This window comes from Acinonyx jubatus, chromosome A2 (genome assembly GCF_027475565.1).
Source record: "Acinonyx jubatus isolate Ajub_Pintada_27869175 chromosome A2, VMU_Ajub_asm_v1.0, whole genome shotgun sequence".
NCBI classification, from domain to species: Eukaryota; Metazoa; Chordata; class Mammalia; order Carnivora; family Felidae; genus Acinonyx; species Acinonyx jubatus.
Window position 1 is genome coordinate 42378459 of NC_069383.1, and position 19499 is coordinate 42397957.

The 19499-nt window shown below is 40.7% G+C and overlaps 1 long non-coding RNA gene across 1 annotated transcript; it reads left to right on the forward strand.

The window, feature by feature from the left end:
- Positions 1–17845: 17845 nt before the first annotated feature.
- LOC128314627 (uncharacterized) lies at positions 17846–19220 on the forward strand. The gene is made up of 2 exons (XR_008296489.1): positions 17846–18284; positions 18733–19220. It is a non-coding gene; the product is annotated as an uncharacterized LOC128314627 (long non-coding RNA).
- Positions 19221–19499: the final 279 nt, after the last annotated feature.

Sequence of the window (19499 nt, forward strand, 5' to 3'; positions counted from 1 at the left end):
CTCCACTTCAAAATGATATTTTGAAGGACCCAGAAGAATGAAAGCTTTACTCCTTATTCCCTTATCTGTTGATTAATCACTAAGAAATACCTGAAATGGTTTCACCCTTAGAAATACCTGAAAAGGTTTCACCCTTCACCCTTAGGATGAGAAAAGTCCCTGACTCTGGGCCCTAAACTTTTGAGGTTCTTATTCTTGCTTTCCTTTGGCCATGCCACTCCCCATGTGGTGAGGGGTCTGTGTTGCCAAGGGGCCATGCCTACTCACTGCCTAGATGCCTTCTATTAGACCCTATTTTGGGGTAGCCTGGATGGAGGATGTCCAAAGAACATCTGTGGTTCTTCCCCATCTCTATCCTCACAGGGATGTGTAGGCCACAGGTTGGGGCTACATACGGGCTCTCCTCTTCTCTCTGGCTATTTTCTGGTATGGAACTCTGAACAGTCTGAGAAATGTAAATTCAAACCTAATCTTTTAGGTTGTTATGAAGATGTCAAGGCCAGAGGATTTAAATGTTTATTTAACAATTTGTTAGCTTGATTTATAAATTTAACATACTTAGGTATATAGATGTTAACTTCAATATGTACTTTTTTTGCCCTGGATGCCTTCATATGTCAGAAAACAGACTTGATTTGAGGAAAATGTCATTGTGAAGCTCATATAACTAAATGTTTTTCCATTTGGATTGTGTTTCTAACGACCTTTTGAAATAAATGCAAAATGAATCTTACCTTTCAACTCACTATTTTTTAAATGAATAACTTCCAATTTCAAATTATTCTGCTATTGTTGGAATATTCAGTGAAGTAATACCTTATTAGAGGTAGACCAGAACTTCACTTTGCTAATCTCCTTAGAAAATAACAAACTTTCGGGGCCCCTGGGTGGATCAGTCTGTTAAACATCCAACTTCAGCTCAGGTCATGATCTCATGGTTCCTGAGTTCAAGCCCCACATCAGGCTCGGTGCTGACAGCTCGGAGCCTGGAGCTTGTTTCGGATTCTGTGTCTCCCTCTCTCTCTGCCCTTTCCCCACTAGCGCGTGCTCTCTCTCTCTCAAAAATAAACATTTAAAAAATTTAAAAAAATAACAAACTTTCATAGCTCACTCTTCACTTCAAGTAGTTTTTTATGAATCTGCCATTGTGCACTCACCCTTCTTGTTTTCCTATCCATAAATTAACTCTGTTTCCATCAATAATATGAATTTTTCAAAACAGAAACTTTTATTTAGGCCTATTCTCACTTTACAGAAAAAGAAACTGAAGAGACTACAGAAGGGTAACATGATCTCTTAGGCAAAGTCATTCAGGCAGGAGTTTTGGTTCATAGAAGTTTGGCAATCTCAAATCAGTTGGGTTTTCATTTTATATTAATTTTTAAAGTTTATTTATTTATTTTGAGAGAGAGAGAGCACAACTGGGGGAGGAACAGAGACAGGGAGAGAGAGAGAATCCCAAGCAGGCCCTGCACTATCAGCACAGAGCCTGATGTGGGGCTCGAATTCATGAACTCTGAGCTCATGACCTGAGTGAAAGTCAAGAGTTGGACGCTCAACCGACTGAGCCACCCAGGCGCCCCATACTGATTTTTTAAAAAAATGAATCCACAGAAATGCAGGGTATAGAAAGATTCATCATTCGGGAGGGGAGATGGTTTCTTGACAATAATTATAGTTTACCCAGGAGTCCACCTCATTGTTTATTCATACAAGGTCCTATGGGCAGCAGCCGACAAAATTAGTTACATAGGTATTTCAACACATAGTGTATGTGTGTGTGTGTGTGTGTGTGTGTGTGTGTATTTTTTCTTTCCACCTTATTCTCCATCCACTTTGCTCATGACAGATGACCACTGTTATTGGGTACTTGCATGCACATGCTGGGTTTGTTTAGGCAAATACAAGTTCTTATACAACTGATTTTTTTTTTCCATTTAACAGCCTTGGAGATCTTTCCTTATCAGCTCAGAGAGAGTTTCTTTATTCTTTCTTGAATGTTGCATAGAATTACTCCATTGTATGACTATCTTATAATTTATTTTTATTAACAACTTTCATTTCTTAACAACATCCTTATATATTTTTTTAAAAAATTATGAAGATGGTACAGAGAATTCCCAGAAGTCGGTATATTATTAACATTCTACTTCAGTGTGGTACACTTGTTACAGTTATTGAACCAATACTGATACATTATTAATTAAAGTCTATACTTGGTCAGATTTCTTTAGTTTTACTGCTTCTGTTTCAGGAGATCATATTACATTTGGTCATCACGTCTCCTTAAGCCCTCTTGGCTATGACAGTTTCTTAGACTTCCCTCGGTTTTGTTGACCTTGACGGTTTTGAGGAGCATTGGTTAGGTATTTTGCAAAATGTCTTTAACTGAGATTTATGTAATTTATTTTTGTACAAATGTGTTTTGTACCAAAAAATCTTTTTTTTAATGTTTATTTATATTTGAGAGAAAGAAAGAGACAGTGTGCAAGCAGGGGAGGGGCAGAGAGAAGAGGGAGACACAGAATCCAAAGCAGGCTCTGAGCTGTCAGCACAGAGCCTGACATGGGGCTCGAACTTCACAAGTTGTGAGATCATGACCTGAACCAAAGCGTGACAGTTAACTGACTGAGCCACCCAGGCACCCGTGTACCAAAAAGTCTTTTGATGAATACCTGATTCCTCTCTCTCCCCAAACATTTGCCGTGACAAACAATGCTGCGATGAGTAATGGTGTACATCAGCCATTTTACATGGTGTTGGTGCTGGTATAAAAGATAAATTCCTAGAAGTGGCATTGGCAGGTTAAAGAGGAAACGTATTCGTAATCTTGACACTACTGGCAAATTGTCTTCCACGAGGATTTTGTCCGTGTATACTATATATATGAGAGTGCCTATTTCCTGACAGCTTTGCCAACATAGTGTGTTGTAAAACTGAGATTTTGCCTGTCTGAGAGAAGAAATTGGTTCCAGGCCGTTCTAAAGTTGTAATAACGTGTATCATGAATGAGGATGATGAATTGTGTCTGTATTATTGCTTATTATAAATAGGTTCTTTGCTTTCATTGTATTTGCTAAGCATTTTTCTCATGTATATAAAAGCTATTGATCTCCGTAGAATACTTTCATAAGGTAAAGATAAGTTCGGCTCAGTATCTCAGGGATGCTTGGCATTTGCTTCCACGTTAGCTCTATGCATGTATTGAATCCTTTTCTCAAATGCAATAGTTGTCAGCGGGTTGGTTTCTTTTCAGACAGCGTTACGTACTCCTAAGAAACTGCTTCTAGCTATCTCAAGAGTTGTCCAAGGAAGGTTACATTTCTTTGCCATCCTGTAACTTTTTTTTATTGGCAGCGAGGAGCTCTATTGGTCCATCATCTTTTCTGTGGGAAGCAGAGATCATCACCCAGGTATAGAAAACTGACCTCAGCACTACCCCTCCTTTACCAGCAAGCCACAAAAATGCAGCTGTAATGTCTACATTGGAGGCATCCTCCATGTTTTCACATTTATTCTGCAAATGAAGAATGATACATTACAATTTCTGCAGGAAACTAATTCTGAAAGATTTTGATGGAAAGGATTGCTATCTACTTTTCATTTCCATAGAGAACCCTCGTGTGTGTTTGGGAAGATCTTATAAATGATCTCAAGAATAAGCTTTTCAACCACAGGTGATGACAAAATCACGCCTTCAAGGATGGGAGAAAATCACACCGTTCTTTCTTTTCCTCGAACTTCCGTAATTTCTTTAATTTAATCATTCAACAATTTCTTATGGGCCTACCATCTTGTTAGTTAGATCCTGGTAGGGGCTCTGGGAATATAAACATGCCATGACACAGTTCTTGATGTCCTCTATACTTATAATTTAAATGAGGGAGATAGACGTGAAAAAAAATAATTATGAATTTATGTTTTAAGTGTTACAAGAGGTATGCAAAAGGAGCGTTACAGAGATGACAAATAATTCTATAGGAAGCTGGAGATGGGAGTGAGAGGTACGTAAGAGGACATGAAAGATTACGGAAGAGAAAAGAGGACATTTAAGGAGTGAGAAAATTGAGAGAGACTGAGCTGTCTAATTCTACATGAGCCCTGACTCAACTGGTTGTTTTAGAATAGGGCCATATTCCCCAGAGAATGGTACTTTATCTTGGTCATTTGCGTGATGATTTTACATGGCATACAGATACGCCTTGAAATAAAATTGATTTACAAATTATTCTCTGTGAATCCTTTTGATTAAATTAGTGGAAAGGGCTGTTTGTGACCGGTACCTTCCTTCGTGTCTTCTAACACTTGCATTACTTTTAAAATGTAGAGATATTGGGCCTCAGGCTCAGAGCATTCAGGAAGCGACAGAATTTAATAACACGTACTATTTGGATTGTGTTTATTTTGAAAATTACTTTCTATTCCTGGCAAAGGATGCTGGCTTTCCACTTACAGTTGTGATGGAAAGGTGTTAATTTATTCATTCAGTAAATGCTTATTGAGTGCCTTCGGTGTGCCAGGCACTCTTCAATGAACTTGTGGCACATCAGTGGATCAAACAAAAACCCCTGTCCTAAGGACCTTAGAGCATAGCTTGTTATTTTGTTTAATCATCGTTTTTTAAGTTTAAAATAAATGGGGTCAATTTTAAAGAAGTAGCAAGTCAACAACGATATGGGTGGTAGCAGTATTAGCCATGGGGGAAGGTAGCCTGGAGGAGAAGTTAAGGCAGTCTGGGTGAGTGGGGGAGAGGCAGAGAGAGAGGGAGAGAGAGAATCCCAAGCAGGCTCTGTGCTGTCAGTGCAGAGCCCCACACGGGGCTCAGGCTCATGAACCGTGAGATCATGACCTAAACCAAAATCAAGAGCCGGACGCTTAACTGACTGAGCCACCCAGGCACCCCTGTATTTCCACTCTTGTCTCACTATATTGCCTGCCCAGGGACATATGAGTAAAAGCATCGAAAACAACAGAAATGCCTATTAACCAAAGAATGCATAACCTGTGGTATTTTAATGTAAGAAACTACTAAACAGTTGTTAAAAAATTAATGATTACTCTCCATATCAGCATAAACCTCAAAAACTTATAGAGGGGAAAGAAAGCAAACTGCAGAAGAATATGGACAGTATGGTACCATTCATATCAAGTTTAAAAATATGCAATGTCAATTATATCTCAATAAAAAAATGTAAGGCAGCGTTAGATATATTGTTTATGGATATCCATGAGTGTGTGTGTGTGTGTGTGTGTTTGTGTGTGTGTGCGTGTGTGTGTGAGAAGCACAAAAACATGTGTGGGAGTTATAAAATTCAGAATAGGGGTTACCTTTAAAGAGGAAAGGGAATAGGATAGAGAAGGGTAACAGGAATTTTAAGAACCCAAGTTCTTGAGTATTCATTTTATTGTTATCTATACATTCTTGGATGCCTGAAATATTTTATAATTTAAAAAAACACATAAAAATCAGATCAAAGTCACATAAAATTCTCCAGTGACTTCTTGTCATTCTTTAAAAGACATCCAAACGTCTTACCAAGGTATAACAGGTCCTATGTAACCTGGCCCTTACAACCTCTCTAACCTCATCTCTTTCCCTCTCCCTATCAATCACCATGTTCTGACCTCGTTGGCTTTTTTTCTGTTCCTTGAAGGAGTCAAGCTTGTCCCAACCTCAGGACCTTTGCACCAGCTCTCACCTCTGCCCTTAGAACATTCTCCTGTATATCCACACATGTGGCTTCTCATTATTTGGGTCTCAGCTCAAGCAAACTTTTCCTTGACCATCTTATTTAAAGTGGCTCCCACCCCACCTATTCTGTTTTTCTCTGCTAATCACCCTTTCGTTCCTTTAATAGCATTAATTACCCTTGAAATTCTCCGATTTATGTATTTACTGACTTACATTTTCTACTAGAACATTAGCCCCCTGTCTTTCCCACTGCTGTACCCCCTGGCAATTACAACAGTACCTCATACATAAGAGGCACTCAATAAATATTTGTTGAGTGAGTGAACTTATTCCGAGTAACAAGAAACATCTCTCTTGCTTTCTGTTTGTAAAGGAATAGAGCCTAGAAACTAAACTACTTTTTTGATTTCTTTTCCAGATGTTACGAGTTTTCCTTACAATGATCTGTGTCAAGGGGTAATAAATCCAATTTGTGTTTTGATGATAGGCACTGATGTCAGCTCCTTTGCATCGTCCCTGATGCGGACTGTAAAATTAGGAGACGTGATTAGTCCGTCTGGACTTTTACGTACTGTCATGTATCCAGTGCTCAGCCAGGTCACACCGTCTGATCCTTTCTCTAAAACACTAATCTGGAAACACATGAATCATCAGTTCCCTCCTAGAACATAAAAGTAATCTCAGGGGCATTTTGCCACATTTCTATTTGACCTAAGTCGAATTATGAATAATTATTAATATTCTAGAATGCTCTCAAAATGTACCATCCTTAGTGAATTCAACTTTGACCTTTTATAGATAACAGAGATTCTTTTATCAGGAAGGTCCTTTGATCAGCACAGACTTCTCCGAGGAAAGGCTCTACCCTGCAGACGCTGTCCTGAGATCATACAGGTTTGAAATGCGTAGCTCACTTAATTTTCCTCTGGAAGTTGCTTCAAAATTTCATTTTTCTAATAAAGGTAGTTTTTCTCATTTAAATCCACGCCGCACATTTCTTGACTTCAGCACTTAATTCAATAGGAATTTAAAAAAAAAAAAAAAATCTTCCAAGGTTGAGAAGTTTGATCTCTGGGTTGAAGGTAAACATATACGGTTTTTCTTCTTTCTGCCAAGGCCTAGCTCTCCAGCTAAGAGACAGAGCATATGTCTTACATTAGAGAATCTTATCAGGCTCAGAAGATGTACTCCCATTTCCTGTTCATACCACGCTTATGTGCTGTGGAGCTAAATTATAATCATCGCTGCTGTGCTATTTTTAAAATGCAGTTACAGTTTGAGTTCCTGGCTCCCTTTTAGAACCATGACCATACTGCCATTTTCTTCTCACAGGCGCTATTTTACAGTATTTATGTGGCTGAAATAAGAAACATCTTTATGCTCACATCCTTCTGGAAACCAATAAGCCTTGCTACCTTGCTGGGAAATTTTCTTGGTAAACGAGATGTACAAGAAGTTTCTTTGAAAGCTGAATAAAGTGATTTGACGTCTAAGTTGTTTGTGTTCATTAGTTTAGCAGCAAGACGGGGGAGGGGGTGGGGTGGACTTAATCTTTCAAGCTAGTGAAAAAAGAAACTTGTTTTCAAATTGAGCAACCCTGATATATCCTCTAAACCCAGTAAAGAGAGATTTGGCGTTTATCTGTTACCTGTTTAATCCGGAAAAAAAAGTAGCTTGGAAAGTGCAGCGTGCTTATTTTTTGTCAGTGGGAGTTGGTGCTGATTGGGTTTTTTGTTTGCTTGCTCGAAATATCTGACTTGGCTGCTCACAAAGACGACATTAGCTAGAAAATTCTGTGCTGTGCAGCTTCAACCATAACGGGTTACTGGTTCTCATATGCGCAAGTTTAGGGAGAAGTCATGTTCAGAAGGGTCCGCCTCCGGGTGTCATAATTCAATTTAGAGACAGAGTGCTCAAAGGAGAGAGGAGATCCAAGTCAGACCTAGAAAAGAGGCTTGTATTTCAGTTATTAATATTTCCATTTGACAGCAATTTTTATCGCTGAGAATATAAATGGGCACAGATAAAAGGGTAGGGTCAGCGAGCCACAGAATAAATCTCTTTCAACTGTTGCCGGGAGACGCTCTTCATGTGTTACAATTCTAAGTTGCTCTTCAGAGCCCTAATTTTGGCATCAAGTAGTTGGATCATTTGGGTTCAAACATCTGTTGTTTCTGGATGGCTTTAAAATTCCATTGCAAGCTCAAAAATGCTCAAATTGCAAAGTATGTCCTTATGAGAAGCATCTCCTTGTTGTATGTTTGCCCTTCTCCCTCACGAATCTTCCACAAACACTTCCTTTGGGCCTACAATTTCTGCTCTGTTTCTCTACATGTAGTAGTAACATAAAGTGTTTCTTTGAAGATTCAGTTTGGGGCATGGAATGCCTTTCCCTGTTAAGTTTATTCTTTATGTGCTTGGAATGTGCTGGAATGTATGTAAATACTTTTCAAAGTCCGAACTCGCTTTTTTCCCCCCCTCCTGGACTTGCCATTGCCTGACTGCTTCATTCCAATTTCTGTTAGAATTTTACAAGTTCCAGCAAGATTTTCTTTTTTCTTTTTTGGAGAAAGATAATTGCAATCAGATAACCCTGAAAGGGCAAATGTAGTATAAACAAACTTTTTTTTTTTTTCTGAGAAATAGTTGCATTACAGCTTCTTTACCATTCCATGCAGCACCCCAACAACGAGATATAACTGCAGGCAGAAAATGAATTCTAGAAGAGATGTCCTCATATTGAAAAAACAGGGTCCTTAATGAACATGCAGTGAAGAGGGTCACATTATTGTGATTTTCCCATCATACTTCTGAACTGTGTACCTCTGCAGTCTTCCAAAACTTCTAAACGTGTTTTAGAGTCAAAATGGGTGGACATTAGGAGAAGTAGAATTTCAGTGGGGGAGACCACTCCATTGGCAACTTGACTGGGGTTTGGAATCATTTTAAAACTTTCGGAGTTTAGACAAGCTTTCAAAAATGAGTCTGGCATTGATTTCTCCACGTACAACCATGCATCTAAAGAAAACAATTTGGGGATTTTTTTTTTCTTTTGTATACAAACTTTGTGTTTTCTCCCAACGTGATAATGGTCACAAACTAGTGCAGTGTGTACTATCCCTCGCATTACAGTATATTAAGTAAATGATTTATAGCAAAGTAAAATAAACCAAGAGAAAGTCTTGGCCTTCAAAGGCCTTCCAGTGTTAATGGCTAATTCTTAAATCCTCAGTGTCTGTACTATCCTGACAGTCACAGCCACCACACCAGTATCAGGGGGTGATTGCCTGTGGGTCATTAACTCTAATCTTTCCTGACCCTTCTGACTCCTTTATCTCCAGATGCACATAAGTTTTAAACCCACCCCGGCCACTGGCTTTCTGGACTTTTACCCCCTCAGTCTTAGCTCTGCTTTTCCACAGAAGTAATTGTGGTGTTTGGAAGGCAGCCCGTCTCAGAGATGATCTGTGGTTTCTTCTTTTCTCCAAGCTCTTTAAAAAACCATTGCACACAAACGAACTACTCCTTACCTGTTGGACCAAGAAGATGGTAGGAGGTTGTGTTCTGCTTTTAATTATTATATTTGTGAAGCTTGAGAAATCTTTGCTGCTGGATTCCAAGTTTCTCGCTAGCCTGTTTTCGATCTTTGTCTTCTGGAGAGATGGCCCAGCGCTTGTCCCCGGGAGCAGAGAGGCTGAAAGTTCAGGCCCTGACATGAGGCCCACGTCTGTTGGAAAGCTGTCTCTGCCACATACTACTAAGTGACAATTGAGCTATTGTTTAACCCCTATAAACCTTGGTGAAATAAGACAATGTATGTAAACCACCTAGCATGCATTTTTTGTACAGAGTCATTACTCAAAATGCAAGCTATTAGAAATATGTATATATGTGTTAAATCAAAAGAAGAAGTATCATCACTGCTTGGATAATCTTTTGATCTTCACAATTTCTGGAGCATGAAGAGTGTTTCTACAGAAGAACCCAAGAAAATCTCTGATGCAAATTATTTATATGGCTAGCACATGTTTATACAAACGTGTCGACAAAGTTGAAGTGACAGCCACTTCTAAACACTGCTTCTAAAATGAATAATTGTCACTTTCAAATCCAAGTACAAAATGTATGGACGGCCCCAGGCCAGGTGGAGTCTGTGAGTCTGGGATGTGTTCAGCAGCTGGGCAGTGACCTTAGGCAGTGGCCTGGTGGATGGAATATCAGACATCCTGCTTGGCCTTTAAATTGCGGACTGGCAAGGCACTCTGGCAATGACACGTCCCTGAATTACGGGCTTCTTGGCGAGTGTGAAGAAAGCTATGCATAGACAAATGTATGTGCTAGAAAAGAGATGTACAGAAACAGAGACAGAGACAGAGGGGGAGAGAGGGAGAGGGAGAGAAAGAAAAGAGAAGAAAGAGAAGGAGGAGAGGAGTCAAGTAGTCAAAGTAGGAGCAAGAACCAGAGAGAAGTAGGAAGATGCCAGGCTGTGGATTCAAACAGAATTGGTTTTAAATCCTCCTTTGCAAGCTGTGTGATTCTGGGCAAGTTACCTAACTTCTTTCAATTTTCTTATTTATAAAAAGGAACAAAAAAAGACCACCTACCTCGGAAGGTTTCTACGAGGATCAGACAAAATAATGCAATTTTTTAAAAGTTTATTTGTTTATTTTGAGAGAGACAAAGACGGCGCAAGTCGGGGAGGGGCAGAGAGAGAATCCTGAGAGGGGCTCAAACTCACAAAGCTGTGAGATCATGATCTGAGCCAAAACCAAGAGTTGGACGCTTAACCCACCGAGCCACCCAGGCGCCCCCAAGATAATGCGTTGAAGATGATCATTTAATGCATTTAATGCAGGTAGTCTGGGGATGTACTGTTTTATAGCTTTCTTACTTTATAACATATTGAAGACCCCTCCTCAGATATGGCGCTTGTGTTTATTTATTTGCTCAGGTATTTGTTTATTTAGAAAAGGATACCACTAGAACCAAACACATATAGTCTCCCGTCAACCTGGAGAGATTCATACTGCTGTTTTTTCAAGAACAATTGCAAGTAAGTGATGCAGGGGACTTTTTTTCTCTTCTAAAGGGGTCGGCCACACCATTTGAAGAAATACTGAACTAATAGTTCAAACATCAAAATGGAAGTCACAAGTCGTCATTCATTCATTCTTTTCATTCAACCAGATTCACGAGGGTCAAGATGAGCACTGAGTAAGGTAGGCACTGGAGCATGCGGGATGGGGGCCGGGCACATAGTGGGGGAACTAAACAGAGTCCTTGTTCTGACCAACTCCAGGGATCTGCCTCCTCTCTTTGGGAGTCCCAAAGTAGATTCTGGGCTGCATTCCTGTCTCCTCTGTTCTAATTTCACATCATGCTATTCTGACTCTGACTCATTGACTCATGCCTTCTTCTTCAGTTCTCACATCCGTAAAATGGAAGGACACTGATTGTTACTCCTTTCCGGCAGTGACTGTTATGACTGGTAAAAATTAACAACTTATACTTGGAATTTTAATTGGAAAGCATTTTCATCTCACAATTGAAAAGCAGAGAAGGGATTCAAAGTATAGTTCAGGTATTCATTACATTTGATCATTTCCTTTCAGATTTGTTCTTGCAAATGGGCATAGATATTTTCAATTTAATGATTCAACTCAACTGTATCTATGGATCACCTATTACAAAAAAGATAAAAAAAACAACAGGGAAGACTTCACCTCTGCCCCTCAGTTGGTAAATTAAACTACTTTCAGATTGTATTTGTGTGCTCCCAAAGGGACCTGTTTGTCTGATTGAATATATAAATGAACATTCTTATCACGAATTGGATCCTTACGTATTCTCCTAGGTACACCCCACAGAGAGGTCAGAAAGAAATTCAAAACTTAAAAAATATATATTTATTAACTGTGAAAGAGAGAGGGCAGGGACAGATAGAGAGGGAGAGAGAGAGAGAGAATCCCCATGCTGACAGCTTAGAGCCTGACATGGGGCTCAATCCCATGAACTATGAGATCACGACCTGAGCTGAAATCAAGAGTTGGATGCTTAATCGACTGATCCACCTAGGCGCCCCAGAAAGAAATTCAGTTCTTAGTATCTGACTTTAGTCTAGTGAAGACTTCTGAATACAAGGTATATCCAACAGAAAGGGGGAATCTTCATTGTTCCTATTTGCTAGCCAGCAACTGGAGCGAAATGGGAGAGGAAGAAAGGAGTGTGTAGAGAAGGCAGTGTGTTGACCCTTGGAGAGCTACTGTTATCAGCCAGAATTCAGTAATGTCTCACATTCTTTCTTCTTTTTTTACTATAGGCTCATTCAAGCTTTTGCTGGGCTTTGTAGCCTATCCTGTTATTTCAAGATTGAAATCAGGATATGAGGATGAGGCATCGTGTTTACTTTTAGCCTCAGTCTCTAATAAGGTTTAAACTGTTTCACTAGAGATAGTCTCCAATGTGATACTTTCCCAACATTTCACTAGTATCCTCCAAATCTCCACTCAGGGTTACAGACCTAGTTTAGCTGGCTCCATTTTCCTCTGGGGCAGATAAAGCTGAGATTGCAACATCAGAAGCAGTTCAACCAATCATTATGCGTAAACCTCAGCCCATTTATGTAATGCAATCCTTCTGGTAGTAACGACACAAAAGATGCAAATAGAGAAGATCCCCAGCCTGCCAATGTCCCACATCATCTGTGGCAACAGGGCCATGGAGCCTCTCTTCTCCTTGGAAGTAAAATAGTTGTTCTAATGGTAACCAAATGCCCACCTTCAGGACAGTATTTCAACAGGGTGGAGTATACATGTGTCGTACAAACATATACAATTGCTTTAGAAAATAATTATCAGTAGCATGCTGGGAAGCTGGAATGCAAAAAGATTGAGGGCTGTCTAGAAGACGACATGACAGATCTCAGGAGAAGCAGTAACTGTCCAGGCCTGGGATCCTTTATCCTGGCCATGAGATAGCACAGCCCATGTGAAGAAAGCACTGGTGAGTTTTCCAGCATAACATGGTATTTCATTTCACCATAGTAGACTGCTGAGAAATCTCCAGAGTCCCTGGCAGCTGCGTCTTGTCTTTAATATGAACTGTGGGGTGGGGGGGAGAAAGAGAGAGAGAGAGACTCATAATTCACAAGAGGCACAGCCATAAGAAAGCCATTCTGAGTAACTGAATCAGACACAGAGGGGGAGCTGCTATTCCATTCCTAAGTCAAGAATGCTTTTTGTCTTTCCTTCTCTCCTTACCGGCCGTGTCCTCATGAAAAGATCATTTATGGGTGGTGGAATGAGTGCATGAGAGCCAGCTTCTGTTTCTTCCCTTTACTCCCCCCATTGCCGCTGTCCTGTAAAAAAGACACTTTGTTAAAGACTGAAACAGCAGATGCAGCTCAGATATTATCTTAAATAATTTTGGGGGGGTGGGGAGAGGGAGTATTTTATCTTAAATTGGTCCAGCACTGTTTTTGTGTTGGAAATAGTTTTACTGCTGATGCAAATTTTCTGGAAAGTGGAGAGACCATACCAAAGAAGCCGTTTATGTGTATCTTTAAAATAACGGGGGATGGAATGAACTGATGATGTCAATTAAATAGGAAGAAGTGCACACACACACTGAAAACCAGGCTTAAGACTTTAGACTGTTTCGATAACATTTAGTTGCTATCCATGTTCATGTTTGTGAAACATGTTTTCAATATAGATAATAAACAAGAAAATCATTTACTATCCCGCCCGTCATGGGATAGTGATGGTGAACATTCCAATGCATTTTCTTTCATATATATATATATATATTTTTTTTTCAAATTTATTGTCCCAGTTTAGGTTCCCCAGAGGCAGATCTTGGGACAAGGATTCACGTGCAAGGAGGTGATTTCAGGAAACACTGACAGGGGAACAGAAGTAGTAAGGCAGGGAAGGAAAGGAAGCCAAAAAAAGGGCATGTTCTCAAAGGAGCCTGTTGGAATGCAGTCATGCTGGGTAACTCAGAGCTGTCCCACAGAGGGATAAGGAAGCTAGAGCATTTGTCCACTAATTCTTGTCAGTTGAGAGTTGATTTGGGGGCATTAACTCTCTGAATGGGTCTTTCTGGGCCTAAGCAGAGAGTTGCAGGTATTTGCAGCAAAAAACCCTCTCAGTATGTAGGGGGAATATGGGTGCTACATGAATATACACAGACTGTATTTTTAAAAATATTTTAAAATGCTTACTTATTTATTTTGAGAGAGAGAGAGAGAGAGAGAGAGAGAGTAGGGGAGGGTCAGAGAGAGAGGGAGAAAGAGAATCCCAAGCAGGCTCCACACTGTAAGCACTCTCAGCACGGAGCCCGACCCAGGGCTCAAACTCAGAAACTGTGAGATCATGACCTGACCCCAAATCAAGAGTGAGATCCTTAACTGATTGAGCTACCCAGGCGCCCCCAAATTGTATTTTTACTTCTAAGATAGATGTGTATGCCTCAGACTTTGAGCTGGATGTTTTGCTGGCATCAGCTCCTATAATTCTCACAGAAGCCCTGTAAGACCGATGCTGCTTTTATCCCCTGAGGGTTAGAGACTGGAACTGGAGGCTGGTAGAAGTAGACATGACAGTCACACTCCCAGAGAGCAAATACCTGAAGTCACAAAGAGATGACGCACTCTTCCCAAGAGTTTTAGTGATAGCCTTACTCACCCATTTCTTGTCTTCTGCACATAGTCTCCTCTTTCGGCCAACAAAATTTTTGCTTTGCAATTATAAAAGTCTTCTCTGTTTTCAGAGACTTTTGTTGAAAAACAGAACAAGACCTTGAGACATAAAAGATCTGTAATGGACACCTGTCCCCTGTGCCTGTTAGCATCCCTTCCCCCATCTTCTTTCGGTACAATGCCTTATCTCATTTGGGGTAAGAATATCCACCCCTTCTTGTAGTTTTAACGGGCTGCCAAACCAGTCTTCGGACTACAGAGATGAACATGAGATCCAGACGTGGCCAACCGTAGTCTTCATCTACGTGGCCATAGCAATTGGCTAGAAATGTGTTCGTGCGTTGGGCTGAGCCAGTTAGTCTCTCCCTGGCGCCTTTAATCAGGCTTTGCGGGAAGGAGCTGGGGTCCCTAGACTGAGATGATAGAACCAAAAACTGCCTGAACCACGCTCCGTTTCCTCTCTGCAGCAAGGTAGAGCAAACCCATGTGCAGTAGCAGAGAAAGGAAACAGAGCAGAGAGATGAAAAGAGAAGAGAGAGAGAGAGAGAGAGAGAGAGATCTGACCGTATTGTTAGGTCCCTGATATCTCCTGAGGACTGGGCTTCCCACTGCAGGAAGCAAATAAATAGTAAACCAATAAGCAACCAACCTACTCATTCCTTCCACCCTCCTTCTTTTTTCTTTTATCCTTATTTACTTGTTTGTTTGTTTGTTTGTTTGTTTATAGCTAGTTTGACTTGAGTTTCGGGTTTCTTGCAACCACACAGTCTTGACTAATTCAGGACTAAGTACACTTTGACCAGGAAGTGTGTTTGTGATCCTTAAGTCATATATCGCTACAAAAGAGCAGTGGGTGGAAAGAATCAAATTGTGGTAGGACAGAGTAACCTTTTCCCACCGTTCACAATTTTCCTTGCCGCCATGATTCCGGGGTTGACTTCAACTCTCTGAGGCATGAAGGAGGGATATGCCTTCAGGAAATATTGAATTGCAACAGCAACATGGAACACGGTTTCCTATTGACTCCTGCCTTTCCCTGCAGCTATTGATGGCATTCTTCAATAGGACACTGACTGATCGGGATGATCTGGTTTTTCTCTCGTACTCTTGCAAGTCAAGGACACGAGCACTCTAGTTTTAGGAGAAATAAACTGATGATTCTGTGAATTCTAACCCTGGCTCAAGGAGATTTAGGTTTTTGTGATCTTCCAAAGAGTCAACAGACCTAAAGTGTCAACGTGCTATTATTAATCTGGAAGATCTAAGACATCTTTGAAAGAATAGCTGCCATTTATTAGACATGGTATGCTGGCTCTGTATATGCAGGCTTTGTGTATGCTATCATACTATAACCCTCACAGAATCCTGCAAAGTAGGTTTTAAGCCAGTTTGGTTTTCCAGGGAGAAGATGCCGAGAGTCATGAGTACAAATGGTTTATTGGGGGTGTGATATTAGTGAAAGAAAAAGGGAGAAAGCAGGGTTGGGTAGCTGGAGTTGCCAGACGGTAATATAGATCCCGCAATGTCTCTGTTAGATCAATGGGGGAGCTTCAGAGCCAAGACTGGCTCTTAGAAGTTCTTGTATTGGATGAAAATGGCACAGCCTTTGTACAACAGCCTTGCTCCTTCATTGGCTGCGATTTGTCTGGAGAAGGGTGTGACCTCCTCTGGAAAGTTGAGCGAGACTCTGCGGAGTCTCAGCTGGCCACATTGCTCCCAGTTGGACAGTGAGTTCTTTCTTGAAGGGGGTGTCCAAGCAGCACATTTTCAGACCTGCCACATCATACGTCCCAAATCTTACAATGGGGCGTTCCCTTGGGCTGTAAAAACCTCCCTTATGAACCAAACAAGGGAGTACACTGAAATATTGGCTTGGGGACCTCATCAATCTGTCAGTGCAACGCAATAGGGATTGTTCTAGATCAGCATTTCTCAACCTTTTTTTTTTTTATTATCACTCATCTCCTTTTCCACCCCAAGCTTTTTAGACATTTTTTCTTAATTGTCTCCCCCCCACCATGAAAAGTTAACATCATAGGTATACTGGGTATATGTTTATGTACTATATGTATATCTGTACTTTGTATATAAAAAGACTAAGATTTTTTTCGTCCTCCAAGAATCAATTTTCATTCCCTTGGGGAAAATATCCCCCCATTAAAATGCATGTTCTATTAAAAGAGACAAGACTGGCTTTGTTGGTTAAGTATCCAATTCTTTTTTTTTTCTAAATGTATGTTTGTTTGTTTGTTTATGATAGAGAGAGAGAGAGAGAGAGAGCGAGCGAGCAAGGAAGGGGCAGAGAGAGAGGGAGACACAGAATCTGAAGCAGGCTCCAGACTCTGAGCTGTAGCACAGAGTCCGATGGGGGCTTGAACTCATGAACCGCAAGATCATGACCTAAGCTGAAGTCGGTTGCCTAACTGACTGAGCCACCCAGGTGCCTCCTAAGTATCCAATTCTTGATTTCAGCTCAGTCATGATCTCACCGTTCATGAGATCGAGCCCCACATTGGGCTCTGTTAGCATGGAGCCTGCTTGGGATTCCCTCCCTCTCTCTCTGCCTCTACCCCCTCACCTCTCATAAAATAAATAAATAAAAATTTGGAAAAAAAATAAAAGAGACAAGGGATGTAACAATCAGATGCAATATATAGTCCAGAATTTAATCCTGGGTTGGATAAATCAGCCGTGAAGGACATTTGGGAGGCACGTGAGAAATTTTAATATGGACTGAACACTCTCGTTAGGTGTTAATGGTGTTACTTTGCCTGTGCAGGAAAATGGTCTTATTTTTTGTAGATGCATATAAAAGTAAAAAACAGGAAAGAAATATTGGCTTGGTGAACATATCTTTATTATTTTTTAATGTTTATTTATTTATTCTGAGAGAGAGAGTGCATGAGGGGAGAGAGAGGGAGAGAGAGAATCCCAAGCAGACTCTGTGCTGTCAGTGCAGAGCCTGACACGGGGCTAGATCTCACAAACTGTGAAATCATGACCTGAGCCCAAATCAAGAGTTGGTCGCTTAACCAACTGAGCCACCCAGGTACCTCAAGGTATCTTCATTATTGATCAAGTTTTCTATATGCACAGGGCTTTCCATCTTTGCCTGTCTTATACATATTTCTGTTAAGGGTGAAGTTGGGCATTGGAAGTGGAGTAACTGGCCTTTGTGGGGAAGCTCTGGATTTGGAACAGCTTCCAAATCCAGTGTTGGATTTGGATTTGGAACGGTGTGTGCTAATGACACCGAGTCTCCTAAAGTTAGCTAAATTGTCCTTATAAGACAAGCAAATTTTTAGAGACACGTTGGAGGAAACTGATTTATAAAATTTTTACATGATTTCTTTAAGAGTTGGGGTATTTCGTTCATCGGGGAGTAAAACCTATTTTATCAAATAGTGTCATGAAATCTTTCTCCCAGTTACAATCTATCATCATTGTATTATGAAAAAAATTTTGGATGACAACTGAAAATATGCAGGAAGCTACACAGTTTTAAACAATTCTTTTGGGGGTTATGTAAGCAACATACTTACAGATTCCTGGGCTAAGATAATGCATTTCAAGAAAAGAAGGCCCTCTCTTTGTATCTCTTTGGTCTCTTTTCTTCTTGGAAGCCAATGGCTAATGACAGGCACGCAGTGCACTTGAGCAGGATTCCATGCTCGATGGCAGCCCTTTGCTTTCTTCAGTGAGAACCAAGCTTATTTTGATAATGTTTTCTTTTCTCTTTTCTCCGTGGTAGATTTCCACTGTCACACAGCCATGAGCACATCAGGAGGACTCAAGAATCATATAAAGCTGCAACTGCTTCTTGCAACTTTTCTTCCTGCGGTTTACAAACCCCACTCCTCGGGTTCCACAGACCCTCCCTCCGGCTCACTGGTAGGTGCGTTATTCCAAATGGCAAAGAGGTTACTTTTGTTATTTCCAATCGGTGTTGTATTGAAAAGTCCAATGTGAAGGCCTGTATGTTTTTCAGACAGGATGAATCATAGGTATGTTGCTTTATTGAAGGGTGTCTAAATCATTTCACATCACACGACTTTAAACAAAAGCCCTCCCATAAGGCCGAAGCATCTGGCATGATATATGTTCTTCCAGATTTCTCGAGAGTCTGAGCTCCCTAAGGCACGTTGTGCCCCACCTTTCAGGGTTTTTTTTCCTACTTAATTTGCTGGCATGTCTCCCCGTCAGGTCCTGCATATCATTCTCATTACCGCTGACTCTGATTGTCTAGCCTCGGCCAAACTTGGAAAATTCCAAAGAGGAATGTTCTACTCATTTTCAGGCCAGGAGTAAAATTCTAACAAGATCTGTTTGTTGCTTACAGATGGAGTCCGGGACTCTTGGGAGATGATGACAATCAGCTGTCGTGGTTTAGACGGCTCCATGTCTCAAATCTCAAGCCCTCACCTCACTCTTAACTCCAGACCTACATTTCCAACTCTTCACCAAGCATATTCTGCTTGAAAACCCACTGTAAAGTCAAACTCAAGATGTCAGAGATGTAACTGCTATCTCTTCCCTTTAATATTTGCTGCATGGGTTGTCTACCTGATGAAGCTTCCTGTGGCGCTATTTTGATCCTTTCACACTTACTTGCTCAAAAGCCTTTGGTGGGGGGTGCCTGGGTGGCTCAGTTGGTTGAGTGTCCAACTTCGCCTCAGGTCATGGTCTTGTGGTTTTGGGGTTTGATCCCCACGACAGGCTCTATGCTGACAGCTCAGAGCCTGGACCCTGCTTCAGATTCTGTGTTTCCCTCTCTCTCTGACCTTCCCCTGCACATGCTCTGTCTCTCTCCTTCTCTCTCTCTCTCTCTCTCAAAAATAAATAAACATTAAAAAAAAAAGCCTTCAGTAGTTCACCATTGTCTGTAACATAAAATACAAATTCTTTTCCTGATAGTCTGGTTAGACTGATCAATTTGATATTGTTCAAGGAAGTCTTCTACTTAATTCTATCAAGTTTTGGGTTAAATGTTCCCACATTCTAGAATGTGTTGTCTACTTCTTCCTATTTATTTTTCCTGTATATATTTATATTGCTCTTCAAATTCAAGCCAGAAATCTCTGCGATTTCCCCCTCGTTTTCCTGAAG